The sequence below is a fragment of the Egretta garzetta genome, unplaced genomic scaffold (genome assembly GCF_000687185.1).
Source record: "Egretta garzetta isolate BGI_Z169 unplaced genomic scaffold, ASM68718v1 scaffold342, whole genome shotgun sequence".
Taxonomy (NCBI): domain Eukaryota; kingdom Metazoa; phylum Chordata; class Aves; order Pelecaniformes; family Ardeidae; genus Egretta; species Egretta garzetta.
In genome coordinates this window covers 502525-516449 of record NW_009258887.1, presented here as the reverse complement: position 1 = coordinate 516449, position 13925 = coordinate 502525, and positions in this window count along the sequence as shown.

Below are 13925 nucleotides of genomic sequence, written 5' to 3'. Positions count from 1 at the left end.
CAAAATTCTCTCCCTTTTGTCTAATGATGCACATTTTTATAGATACTTCTATGACAATAAAGTTCTTAAGTATATAGCTGCAAATAATGACACTCTGGTAAAGACAAAAACAGCCCCCCCCCCTTTTTTTTTTAGGAAAATGAATCACATAATTATCAGCCCTTCAAATTTTATAAATTTATGATGAAGTTTATATGTTTAATTACTATTAGGGCGTTTTGAGCTTGTATTAGGCTCTCTTTTACCATTTTGGTAAAAAGGAATAATCAAATCTGATCTCTGTTTCTGAACTTCATATACTTTTTGAAGAAAACAAATCAAGGAGAAACATCCCTGCATTTGGATGGTCATGTATTTGATGGGAATTTGTACTCGATATAGATGCTTCTGTCTCCCATGACCATATAACTAAACTGTGTAAAACGATAAAACAGAACAATCTCGATCAGTCATTGCTCAGCTGAAAAAATAACCAGTCAGGGCACCAGGATCTTTTTGATTTTGTTGTGTGACATAGATGAATATGTCCACACAGCTGCTGAAGTATCAGTAGTTGGAGTTCCTTGAAGGTAATCCCTTACCATCGATTTGATATCCTTAAGGCAAAAAAGCAGAGAGCAACACTTTAAATTTGGTTGTGTCATAGCAAAAGACATAGCAAAATCGTGCCAATGGTTTTGGCTAAAATCACATGTAAAACATTAGAGAAATTTCTCTTAAAAGCAAAATTAACAGTTGTCTACAACATTGTGAGCTAGTTATTTGGATCCATAAGGTTGAATACTTTAGTGGTTGTTTCATTTTCTACTGGCTTCTAATCTGTGAATCTACATGGCGCTCTAGAAGTTAAGCCATCTTGTGGAAGTAATGGCAACAATAGAGAACATCATTGGTGCTGTAAGATCTCTGCTCTCTAAAGAAAAATTCTTTTTTTTTCTGCTGAGTTTGTATATATGTTGTGTAGTATTAATTACTCCAGAACAAGTTGTGAAAAAATTGTAGTATTAAAAAAACAAAACAAAACCACCAAACAGAAAACCCCCAAATCTTTAAACTAAGAGTGATCAAGTATAATGACAAAGCTCTGGGGACATGCAAACCTGGTACATTTAAACTGATATAGGACTCTTTGCTTGAACTGGCAAGAACTGTGGTCTTGACAGGAGAAAAAAGATAGGAAAAATAACTTTGTTCTAGTCAGTATGTTGAGGGGGTTTTATAACAACAATTTCAAACAAATTACTGCTTTTTTTCTTCTGAGAATTTGTTGCTTGCTCCACAGTAAGAAAAACGTTTGATGTCTGTAAGTAAACTATTCCCATGATGGGGAGACCCACGGCTTCCTATGTCCCAGTCTAACAAATAATAGTCCATGGGCATTAACAACTCCCATTTGCCTTATATGACTTTCTTAAATGCTTATGCCGCAGCATATCTTTCTTTTTAGTACTAGCCTTATCTTGTTGTACATTCTCTGCATCCTTTGAGATTTCTAAATGCTGGTCAGAAACTGGACATCATGATAAAAGAGGAGTCATTCATGGAGTTTATGACATTTTTGTCTCTGTGGTTTCTATAACATAAATAAATTGCATAAATTCTGAGATAATTTTTGAAATCCACTGAAAAATTTAAAGCTAATGGCAACAACAGCCACTTAACCACTGTCACCTTCTCCATCATTTCACTAAAACCTAAAGATCCAATTCTAGGCAACAACTGATACAAATTTTATGTCACAAAAAATAACTTTATAAATCTGGCAAATGACAGCCACCAGAACTCGCCCAACATCTGTCTGTGCCCAAATACAGGTAAAGCTTTGGCTTGAATCTGATCTTCTATGATGAGATTTGTATGAAAAACTTTCCAGGTCAAACCCCACCTGCTCATCTGCTTTCAAGAACTGCCAGTCAAAAGATCTAGCACAGTAGCCTAGATGAGCTGTGATAAAATAAGAATAGCCATACTTAGATGAAAGTGAGGCCACCTAGCCTAAAATATTGTCTTTGATATCGAGTGGAAAACGGTTGGTTGGGAAAAGAAATAAGCATGTGGAAAATGTACACTACCTTCCTCAGGCTGCCTCCAGTGACTTCCACTCAAAAACTTCCTCAGCTGGATGCAGTTCCTCTGTACTTAGTAACAGTTATGAAATTCTTGTCCATAAACTTTTCCGTGTAGTTTTCCTCTTGAGCCCACATAACTTTTAGTATCCATAGCTTATTGTAGGAAGTCATCCCTAACTACCTTGTGACACAAAGAATCACCTTTTCTTCTTTGAGTCTGGATCCTACAGATTCATTTGATGTTCCCTGCTTCTTGGATCAGAGGAAACGGTGACCAAGCAATCCCCAGCCTCACTTTCCAGGCACTTATTTTATAGACCTCTTGCATATCCATCTCAGCCATCTTTTTTCAAGGGAAGAAGAATAGAATAATTAGTCATTCTTTATATAGAAGCTGTCTCATACCTTTAATCATCCTCGTTGCCTTTCCCTAGATCTTCTCTAGTTCTATATCCTTTTTGAGATGGGGGCCTGGAACACCCCTTCAGACTGCAGACGAAGTTGGGATTTATACAATAACATGATGATGTCATCTATTCTGTTGTCTAGTTGCTAACCCCAACATTGCTAAGACCTGATTTGCTTTTTCAGATGCTGCTGAGTTGATGTTTTCATGGAACTATCTTTTAAAATCTTAAAATCTTGTCTGATGATAGTCAGTTCAAAGCTCACTGTTTTATATGTGAATTAATGGGGTTTTCCCCAATGTGTATCACCTTATACTTCTAAGCCATGTCATGGTATGGCTGCTTAGTTTTCTTAAGAGCCTTTGGTGAAGGAATTTGTTGAAAGCCTTTTGTAAATCCAAGATCAATCAGATCACCCTTATCCATGTGTTTTTTGATCCCCTCAAAGGACTGCCTTATGTTTGTAAGGCAGGACTTCCTTTTATGAAAACCTTTTTAACTCTTCCCAGATAAGTCATATTTATCCAGATGTCCACTGTTCCATATTATAGTTTCCATCCATTTGTTTTGTGTAAATATCAGGCTGACAGGCTCGTTGCTTTCTGAACCTCTCTTGGAACACTTTTGTTAAAAAATGGCACTCTCTAATCTCAGGTAACAGTTTTAAGTAAGAGTCAGCTATTTCAGCCTTGAATTCCTTTAAAGCTCTGTGTGGTCTTGGTGACTGCTTCTTAATTTTATTTGCCTCATGTGCTGTCATTTGTCCATAGATTTTCTTTTATTGTTGTAATAATCATTTATGATTCTGAACAGTTTTATTATAAGTGGATTTATCTAAAATCTAATTTAAATTGAGTAGTTCTGTAGCTGAGTTCAGAAGACATTCTAAAAATGTGAGAAGAAATAAGATGTATGTTCGTCTTTCATTCAGTAATAAATGAAAAGCTGTCATTTTACCTACAGTTTCCTACAATAGTACCTTAGCTCTGTGGATTCTTTGAAAATGCAAACCTTTCCACCCATTCCTTAGTAATGAGGAAGAGAGAGGGAAAGGGTCTATCATGATCTTTAATTTATGGGAAGCATTTTACTGCTGTAAATACCCAGATGGTCTGATTTCCTCCTTTTTATGTATTTTATTTTCTTTTCCTATCTGATTTTTTTCACATAATATCAACATAAGCTAGTTCACTAAAAATGCCTATTTTAACAGCCTTCTAGTAGATTCTAACTGTATCATCTGTAAACAATTTAATAAACTACCCAATTTATTGTAGGATGTGATTTTAGCCAAATGGGGGGATCAGCGGGGCGGATTTACAGTGCTTTTTTGTTTGTTTGTTTATTAATTACATAGGAAAAAAACCACTTGTAAATATATAGCTAGTTTAATAGAAAAAAAGATAAAATCACAGCCATGCCACTTAAGAAAACACGACATACAGTCTCTTCCAAGTGAATATGGCCTCTTTGAATATATCTCTTCAAATTAGATTTTTTTTAAAAGTAGCTTCTGCAAGCTGGCTAATGTAAGGCAATGTAGCATATATTATTGTCTCAAATCATTGCCTTTTTCTTGTTTCGTAGTAGCACAACTCAGTATTTGCATAAGGTAAAAGCAAATTTTGAAGGCAAAGTTAAACATCACTTTTCCCAAACCTTAGAGAAGTAGAAAAATACATTTCTGCTTAATTCCTACCCTTAATTTTTGTTCTCATGACTTTAGAAGCAATAAGGAACAGAACCACATGGAAAGGATTTAATTTTTAAAAAAGGTATAAAATTACAAAGTGAATGAAAGGTATTGATGGAAGGTTCAAATGCACAACTCCTGCTAACATTCATTAAAGATGATTGCTCTGCTCTTCATTTTTTCCTGTCAAATTTCTCTTGTCCTACAAGAGAAATTAATAGAATCCAGATGTTTTGATTGCATGAGGAACTTCGCAGTGTGCTGCGAGCTGAAGAGGGTTTGCTGACTGAAAGTACAGACATGGAGTGGTAAAGGTACTAATAGGCACTAATACCAAGTTCTTAGTGAAGGGAAAAGAAATTAAAAATGCAAGTCATGAGTAATTATTAGCTACCTCTAAGGCCAGACAGGATTTTCCTCTGCACACTCGTAAAAGGCATGATCAGTTCCTCACCAGTAAAGGTAAAGGCTTCAAATTTTAATCCCTAATTTGGATTATTAGGCTAGGTACTGTGTGATGGGTTGGAATTTTAGAACTAGTCCTGCTTTGTTTTTTTTCCCCAACTTCAAGGCTGGCAAACGAAGTGTACTGGAAGAAGCAGAGAAATGTACCGAATCTGACTCTGGTGTGAGAAACCACTTTCTCAGAAACCTAAAATAAACCCAGTCATGTTTCAGAACCTGAGATAATTCTTTCTCTAAGTGGACATACAAAGGGTTGCACTGTCACATTCTGAAAAACTGTAAGTCTGCAATCTGTCAAGTGTAAGGGGGAAAGTAATTTGCTTTTGTTCTCTGCTGGAAACAAATGACTGCACCTCCAGGCCAGCTTGGCTAAGGTTAACAAAGTTTTAGACATTGAGGAAGAGTCAAACTTTTGCTTGTTTATCTTGCCTCTACCTCTTTGTTCTCTGTTGTGTTCTTAGTAGGATGAGTAATAATAACTCTAGCCACAAGCAAAAGTTTATTAACGCAGGTAGCCCAGGCAGAGGAATAAGAACTGTGTTCCTCCTAATGGTAGACTTCGCAACAGTCACAATCATGCCTTTTGTTATTATGTTAAGATCCCACTCACAGCATTTATTTATATATGGTTCACTGAGACAATGTAAGCCCACTGAAAATGTAAAGTTTGCCGTCGCTGCCAGGAGGGTATTTCTCAGCACTTATGTTAGTGGGTGTCATTCTAGATGCTTGTAATGGCTTTATCATTATGGTTGTAGGATCTATTGTGGAAAAAGAAACAGGCAAAAGAAGCCACTTTCCTCCAAACACAGAAACAAAGTTGATATACTTGAGCATTACTGATTGGTAACACAATAAATAGAAATTGATGCAGAGAGAGTACCCCTGTAAGTCTGCAATCACTGTGTCGGGATGTAGGTTAATGAAGATCTGCTCTCTAAGCATATGCTTCAGTGGCCACATATCACAGGCCCTCTGTAGCCAAAGACCCGTCACCATTAAATACAGTGAGTAAAAATGTATGGATTACTTGAGTAAGGAGCCAAGAGTTTGGAGAAGAGAACTCCGATGTTTGTCCTACCTGTTCCTATCACAGCCAGTCCCAGATCCAGATACTCAGGAAATGCCTTCCTGAACCACTGGCTGAAGAGCAGGAGACTTTTTTATCTTCCTATACTCTCATAGTCTTTCAAGGTTTTTGAGATTCCAGGTGTGCATACATGGCCCCACCACATCCCAGCTGCACACTACAGTAAGAGCTTCCTTTCTTTCTCACTCTCCTTTGTATGGGCCAGGCAATTTGGAAGTACAGGTGTCTCAAAGCACCCAGGGGGTCTTGGGAAAGGGGCCACTAAGATATATGGAAATACAAGGATTTGAGAATGTGTCCAAGAATCAATACGCAAAATAGTTACAAAGGCTCCCCCAGATTTTGCTGTGAAGAAAAAGTAAAACACATTCACTGCAGGATTTGTGAACATGGAAAAAATGTTTGTGACACTGAAATTAACAGTCTTGTTAATCTTGAAGTAAGGGTTTGGACTGGAATTCATGTTTCCAGGTGTCATTCCAGTGCTGTTTTTACTTATTGCTGTGTTATAGCAAGCAAGAACTAATTTTCTCTTGGGGCTTGGGGAGACTCTTAGGTGTCTGTCTCCATTTTGATTCCCAGGAGATGGGATGACTACACTTTTTGCTTCAGTAGTTGGGAAAATTCAGTTAGAAGATTCTAAAGAAAAAGAAAACTATTTATTTATACTACTATAACTATTTCTATTTATTATGTGGTATTTTCTTTCTGGTTTTGGCAGGGAAAGGTTGCATCACATTCTTCTTAAGAGAGCCTACAGGAAACAAAATTTATCTTCTGTGCAAAAGCTTCCGAGTCTTGAATGGAACATGGATGTAAGTAGGTGTTCTGTGTCCCCCACTTCTGCCATCATGCTTCACCCTGCTCTTTGAATTGTTATTTAAAGGTGGTGGTTAAGTAACATGACACCTTTTGTCTATCTGTTCATCTTAAACAATCAGATTTTATGATCTCCCCTCTTCCTACGGGAAGAACCCCATGCAAACATTTCATGCCTACTTATTGGGCTAAACAAATATACCATGCTAAACTCTCTTCCGATGTACTGCAGTAAAATGAATCAAGAGTAACCATATCATATTCAGTTAGAAAATATATTTTAATCCCAGCTGAGCTATGAATTAGGCCCAAATAGTCTACTAAATTTGGAAACAATAGTTTAATGTGGAACTGAAGATTGAAGAGATCTTAAAAATTAGCATTAGCCTGATGAATGCCCACCTGTTATCAAAGTCCATCTCTTAAATTTTGTTCCCCGTTAGCTAGCATAAAAGTAATTAACTCCCTTTGACTTGTTGCTCTTAAAGAGCTCAGTGACTGATAACATGCATGGCCAGAGTCCAGCATAAAAATCAACTATTTATGCATTGCAGTTTAAAGCAGGTATTGTTTGTAACCTGGAAGGCTCATAAGATTGAACTTATCAGTACTGAAAACAAGAAGGGGAGAAGCAGAGGAATAAGTGAGTTATAATTATAGTATGGGTCTTGGGAAGCTTGGGTTCTGTTTTTACACTTGCAAATTCACATTTAATTTTTGGTCTGGGCCTGGAAAATGGGGAAAATAGCCACTACACAGTGTAACCTTAAGAAATCTGCTTGACCTTCTGAAAATCTCCATTTGTAGTTTGATAGTTTGAATCCTCCTGTAGTACCCTGTTCTTCCCTCTTTCCTCTGTACTACAAAATAAGCTGTAAGATTTGTAAAGCAGTTTCTAACCCTAACTTTACAAATACAGTGAAGTATTTTGTTCAGTGCCTGCCCCAGCGAGTCTTGATGTTGGCGGTTTAAACTACAGCATCTAGCAAAAGGACAGTGCATAAAAAGTTGCTGTGGCGTCTAGTTACGTCTGCATAAGACTAACAGCATGGCTCGCTCTTTGCATCCGGATGGTTCTGTTTAGATTTTTACCAGAGAAACAGTAACAACAAAGATGGTACAACAAGGACCTCCCTGCATGAAATCTTAACCCTCCATTGCAAATAACTGCAATAGATTAAAAAGCAATCCAGATATCTTCATTCCTAGATAGGAAGAAGAATTCCAACTCTCTGCTTTGATAACTAGTTCCTTTCCAAATGGAGCAGATTATATTAGAAAAGTCTGCTCTCCAAAAGCACCTTGATGTTTAACCCCTGCCAATACTACATCCTTGCCTGTTGCGCTGCATCTTCTTGCCAGGAACCAGTTTCCAGACTTCTCAGCTCCTTCTGTCTTTGGCACAGGCTTCTGCTTTTGGTGATAATCTTCTGTTTAGCTGCTGTTGGCATGGATCTGCAGGATTTCCAGACAACTGCCAAAGTCTGCAAATCTGGAACAAGAGGTTTTTGTGCTTCCACAGAGCAAATCTAGCATGCGTGCGGGTGACACCAAGCGTGATGTAGAATTTTGCTCCTGTCCTTTGTTATTTTCATGCCAGCTGCATCTCCTATAAAGTATTTGTATCTTAAGTAATTTCAGAGTGATTTTGAAGAGATGTTTTTCTTATGCAACAGATTCAACAGTTACAAGTATTTGTTAGTACTAACAAATAGAAACCAACTTACCCTGCTTGTGATATCAACTGATCAGAGAAAGGAAATAATATGAGTTGCAGCAGACAATCAATTATATGAAACAAATGTGACTTACTAACAGTAGGACTATACTCACAGTGATCACTAGCACTGGCTGAAATACAACTGCATTATTAACTGAACAAATGGAAAAAACCACTCTGTAAATTCATCCCATGTCTTCCAATGAGAAACCTGAGTAAATCAATCAAATAGCTAGATTTCTATGAAGAGTTAACTCAAACAGGGTTTTTTTTTTTAATGATAGTAAGCTTATTGGAGTACTCTTCTATAGTAAAACTCCACTAATACATCAGAAATTTTATACATGAGCAGGAAACATAAAATGAAAGTAAAGCTACTTCAGATGCTTTTGAATGTAAAAGTGAAATATATCCAACTTGGAGAAATTCCATACGTTCAGCAAGCAAAGACAGAGAGGATCGTGTAACTTCCTGCTGTCCTTTCTCAGTCTGATGGCTTAATGTTTATTCACAGTACTTTATGTATCATACATTATTCATCAGATTATAATAAGAAGTTCTCATCTTTGTTTTTATGCTACAGTTTGTTATGTAGCAATTACGGCAAGGTAATCAAGTCTTGGGGTTTTTTTCTTTAAGAACTGGTAGTGCAATCTTCCATTCTCATGCATCTCAGACAGGACTAAATTAATTAAAAAAGATAATTGAAATTCCCCAACTGAAACATCACAGCAGTTTTCTCAGAACACCGTATCTGTCTCCTGTAAATGTTCCAGATCGAGTTGCCAGAATGTTGATTTCATTAGAAAACCAAAATAGCAACAATCAGTAGGAGCAGGCAGAGGAGCCTCACAGTCTGCAGATACTGAAAAATCCAGAGGCTTGTATTAGCCAGAAACTCTTTTTTAAAGACAGCAGCCACAGTCAGTTTTCGAAAACACGCTCGCTTTTGGAATGTGTGACTTGCATAGAACTTACCATATGTGGACCATAAAGCATTTTATAATCATTTCTGTTTTACAGAGTTTCAGGGAAAGAAAGTGGTTTTAGCTATTAGGGACCAACCTAACAAGAAATCAGGACCTTGGCTTTAAGGCAAGTGCCCTTTTCACAGAGTCTCTCCTAGGCAAATAATATCATTAAATACTCTTTCACCTGCATTATCATTTTTCTTCTCTAAGTATCATCTTTTGCTTTGCAAATATGCCAGTAAACTTTACCAACACTCTCCAAGGTAGGCAATGAATGCTCTCTGTGGTGGTTGATTTTTGTCTTCTGTTTGGGGGAGTTAGGGACCATGAAGACAAAAGGGTCTGTCATTGTGGACTTCCCAGTTGCCAGTGATGTTTAAAAGGGCTGGGGCAAGGGACGGAGCATCACACTCCCAGTCCTTCCCCTCTGCAGGGTATAACAAAACCCAGCCGTTTCTAGGGTGGAACAATGCAGCTGTTCAAAAGCTACCAGCACCTGTACAAGTGCAACAAAATTGCCCAGTTCACAGAGAGTAATGTTTGGTCTAAATGGATTTGCAGATGAATTCAGACAGACAGAATAGAAGTTTATGAATTGAAATTGGATTTACACTCCTCCTCATCTAAAAATATTTTGGAAACTTTAATGAGCACAAGGTGTCAGGACCTCTTTCTGTATGGTATGCAGAAAGCAGCCTGAGAGGTAGAAGAGCATTTACCATCACCCTGGAGCGGGAGGTCAGTATTTGGCAGGAGGGAAAAGGGAGAATCCTTGCAAGATCCACGTGCTTGGCAATCCCTAATTCCATCCCAGTGGCCTCTCTGACTGGCCAGGTCTGATTTGGGTTCTGGGTACTCTGACTCACCACCTGCTCAATTAGTGTCTGATCTTGGGGGAAAAAAAACAAAAGGGTAAGGAATTAATTCTTCTTTTACTGTGGCCCCATGCCTGAGCTGAAACGGGACTAGGTGATAGTGGATAGTCACTGTAGGGAGTGTGTATTAACACCAGTTTACTTAAGAGAAAATACATATAGCAATGAATGTATGCCCAGGATTTTAGCATTACTGTATTATTTTCCCTGAATAACAGCAGCTATATCAGTCTAATATTCAGAAAACCCTTTGCTCTCCATGTTTTCATTTTATACAGGGCAATGTTTAAAGGGTGTAGTCCAGCAGTATTTTCTAATTGCCATTGAGATTGTTTAATCAAAATACCAGTATTCACTTCTGTTGTGCCTGTATTTCGGTTTGTTGTGCTTACTTTTTTACGTTAGAAATGTGACTGAGTCACACCACTAATGTATTTCTGCTTACAGTAGTGTTCTGTTGTCTGAAATATTACACCTTTCCTTCTTCTTCATGTAGCATTTTTTAATCTGAACTCACAATCACACTACTCTTTTTTTCAGACAAACATAATCCCTTCGAAATTTGATTGCTTCTTTTTTTACTGAAGTCTTTGCTTTTACTGTAAACAAATACAACCTTTGTAAACATTAATTTCCATTTTGCTGGTGAAGTGCTTTACACTAAACTGTAAACTGTTTTCCATAGATCTTAACCATACAGTAGACAAAACATCAAAGAAGATTTTACTGATTGTATGTAAGCAAGACAGGAAAAGTAAATGATCCTTTTATGTAAACAGCTTTTAGGACCCTTCTGATGTTGTGCAAAAGCAAACCTTTTGCTTTGGCTGCAGGACATACAAATGAAATGAGAAAAAGAGTTTCAACAAAAAAAGCCTTTTAAAAATGTAGAATCTTTGGCGTTTTAGGATCTATTTCTTGTAATTAAATAGTCTTTTCTTTAAAGAATATACCAAATATTGCCCACATCTTCCCCTAGAGAATGGTTTAGAATATATTTTGATTTTTAAAAAAATCATATAGCACTAAACTGCAGGTATTTGTCTTGTCACAGCTATGTGTTAACACAGTCAATGTTAACTGCTACAAAAACCATACCATAGCTGCCATTGTGAGAAATACATGCTTGTAGCTCAAATGCATCACAGTGGTGTTCTGATTCTTCCTGGCAGCTTGTGCTAAGGCCGTATTTTAAGAACATCCTCTAAATGAAAAGGCTAGGCTAGGATTTGGGTTTCCTGGAATCACATGTTGTCTTAATGCAACGTGCTGTGAGATAAGAGACATGGAGCTCTGCACAGTTTGTCCATCAGGGGCTTTTATAGACCTCCAGTAGTAACTTCATGGAACAGATCAATCCCAAATTAATAATAATAAAAAAATTAGTATTTATCTCTGAAAGATTTGAGTTAGCCTTCTACAGAGCCTGTATTGGTTCTGTATCCAATAATCTCTCAAGCTGATGGATGACTGTTTTCTTTGTTTCAGAACTAACAGAAAAAATTCCAGTGAGAACTTTAAAAGTGAGATTTTAGAGGCAAGGGATTTGCTATTTTTTAACATAGATGAAGCAAGCATATAGATTTAGGCCAATTCTTCTCTTTACTTCACCAGTACTAACTCTAAATTAGGTCTGAAATACATGAAACCACATTAGCTTTCAGCAGCATTGCGTAGGTACAACTGATTGTTAAGAAAGGTAATTTAACCTACAAGATCTTCATTGTTGATGGTGATAGAGAAGAAGCCAGTCTGATTCTCAGATTTTATGTTTTTAAATTATTTAATTTAAAATTATTTAATTAAGATGAAGTGACAACAATTTAGCAATCCTGCAATCTCATTTTTATGAAATTACTTTCCAGACCAGGAATGCACTTACATTTTTAGTATTTCCACATTTCTGAAATTGAAAACCTTAAATTACTTTTGATGTTACAGGTGGAAACTGTAGAAAAATACTACTCGTAGCTTCAAAACATCCGGACCATGACGTGCTGGATGCCTTTTGTCTCTGTGTTCCAGGCTAAAGGACAATGGAAGCGAAGCTGCATCCTTGAAGAAAAAAAAACAAACGAGGCGTCTTGATCCATTTCCAGAGCAGGCCTGAAACAGGGGAGGAACTGACATTGCCATAGCTTCTCCTCGCTATCGTTTGCTGATCTCATCTTTCAGTTTCACTGGAGCTGATTTCAGGGAGGAGAAATCCGATAGTAAGTACTCAGTGGCCAAGTAAGTGCAGGGTTCTTCAGTGCTGAATTATCCACAGCTGCTTACTGTTAATAGCTACGAGCTAGACACAACAGGGCTGGTGAGACCCTGAGCCGCCCGTCTCCACAACAAAATAGGGAATGTCCAAACTTAAAGTATTATTTTCCTCAGTGGCATGCTATTTCAAAAGAATTTTGCATAACTGAAAGTAATTGTATGTGCCCATATAACCAGCAAAAGAGACAGGGACAACGGGTGAAACTACAGCCCGGCAATGGTGAAAGGCGCTGGTTTGCATCCTGCTTATGAAAGAGTCACCGATACTCTGCAGCCAAAACCACATCCAGTTTAACTGATGCTCGTCACCTCGTGGACTAAATTTTCCGTTCTGATTAGCCAGTTGTGAGAGATTTTAAAGGTTTTAGATTTTCTCTGATAACATGTAGAAAACCAGCTTATGTTGTTCGGTGGTGAATCCAGCTCTGCATAGCAAGAACAAGGACAGGTCGAGACTTGTTCTTGCCCACTTTGTGTTGCTCGCTGAGGCTGCTTGTGAGTCTTTCACGTAGAAGATGCCCCTGTGTACCTGCATTTTGACATCTGTTTCAAAGGCGCTGGGATTTGAGAATTCTTTAGTATAGTAATGAACGCTTTTGACAATCTTGTCTGAGGTAGCCGTGCCTGAGATTTCGCACTGTGCAAAACCGTTCGTTACTTTTGAAAGCTTTCTTAAGGTTGTAGAACACTCAAGGGGTAAGAAAGCCTAGGAAGCCTGAATTCTAGGTGCATACGAGCTATGAAGCTTTCCCTGAGCAATGACTTTTTTTTTTATTGCTAATCCTCTGCCACTTTCCTTTTTTTTTTTTTTTTTACTTTAACACCACAATGTATGTTTGTTTTTTGACTGGGAGGAACCGGTCACTTTACCTGTACATCTTTCTCATGTTACTCCCATGTTTCTAGATTGTCGATTAGAAAAACATTGACTCTATCCTGTAACCAGGGTAGTAGTTCTGAACGTGAACAGTAAAACCAGAGTATGCAAACAGGTAAAGTGCCTGTATCATATTTCACTCCAGATATTCAGGTGGTCTAAGTTTACAGATTTATATTTATTGCCACAGATAAAAATCATAGATAGAATCATAGAATCACTTTGGTTGGAAGAGACCTTTGAGATCATCGAGTCCAACCTTTAACCTAACCCTGCCATCCCACCACTAAACCCTGTCCCTAAGCACCTCATCTAGCCTTCTTTTAAATCCCTCCAGGGATGAGGACTCGACCACCTCTCTGGGCAGCCCATTCCAGAGCCTGACAACCCTTTCAGTGAAGAAATGTGGGTTTACAGCACATATGACGAAAAGTATCATATTTTTAGGACATTTCTCTATTTAGAGAGGAATTTCACCCCTAATACAGAAGGAAAAATGAGTTGCTGGTAACAGTTCCAAGCTGCATGCACGGTGTGTGCCGGTTCGCAGTCGATCGAGTCACGCTGCTGCCTATCTTTCTCTTCGGGACGCCCCCGCAGTCCCTTTGCCGTTTCCGAGCACCCTTCACCGGCGCGGCCAGCGCTCCCGGCCGCCGCACGGGGGACCGCGG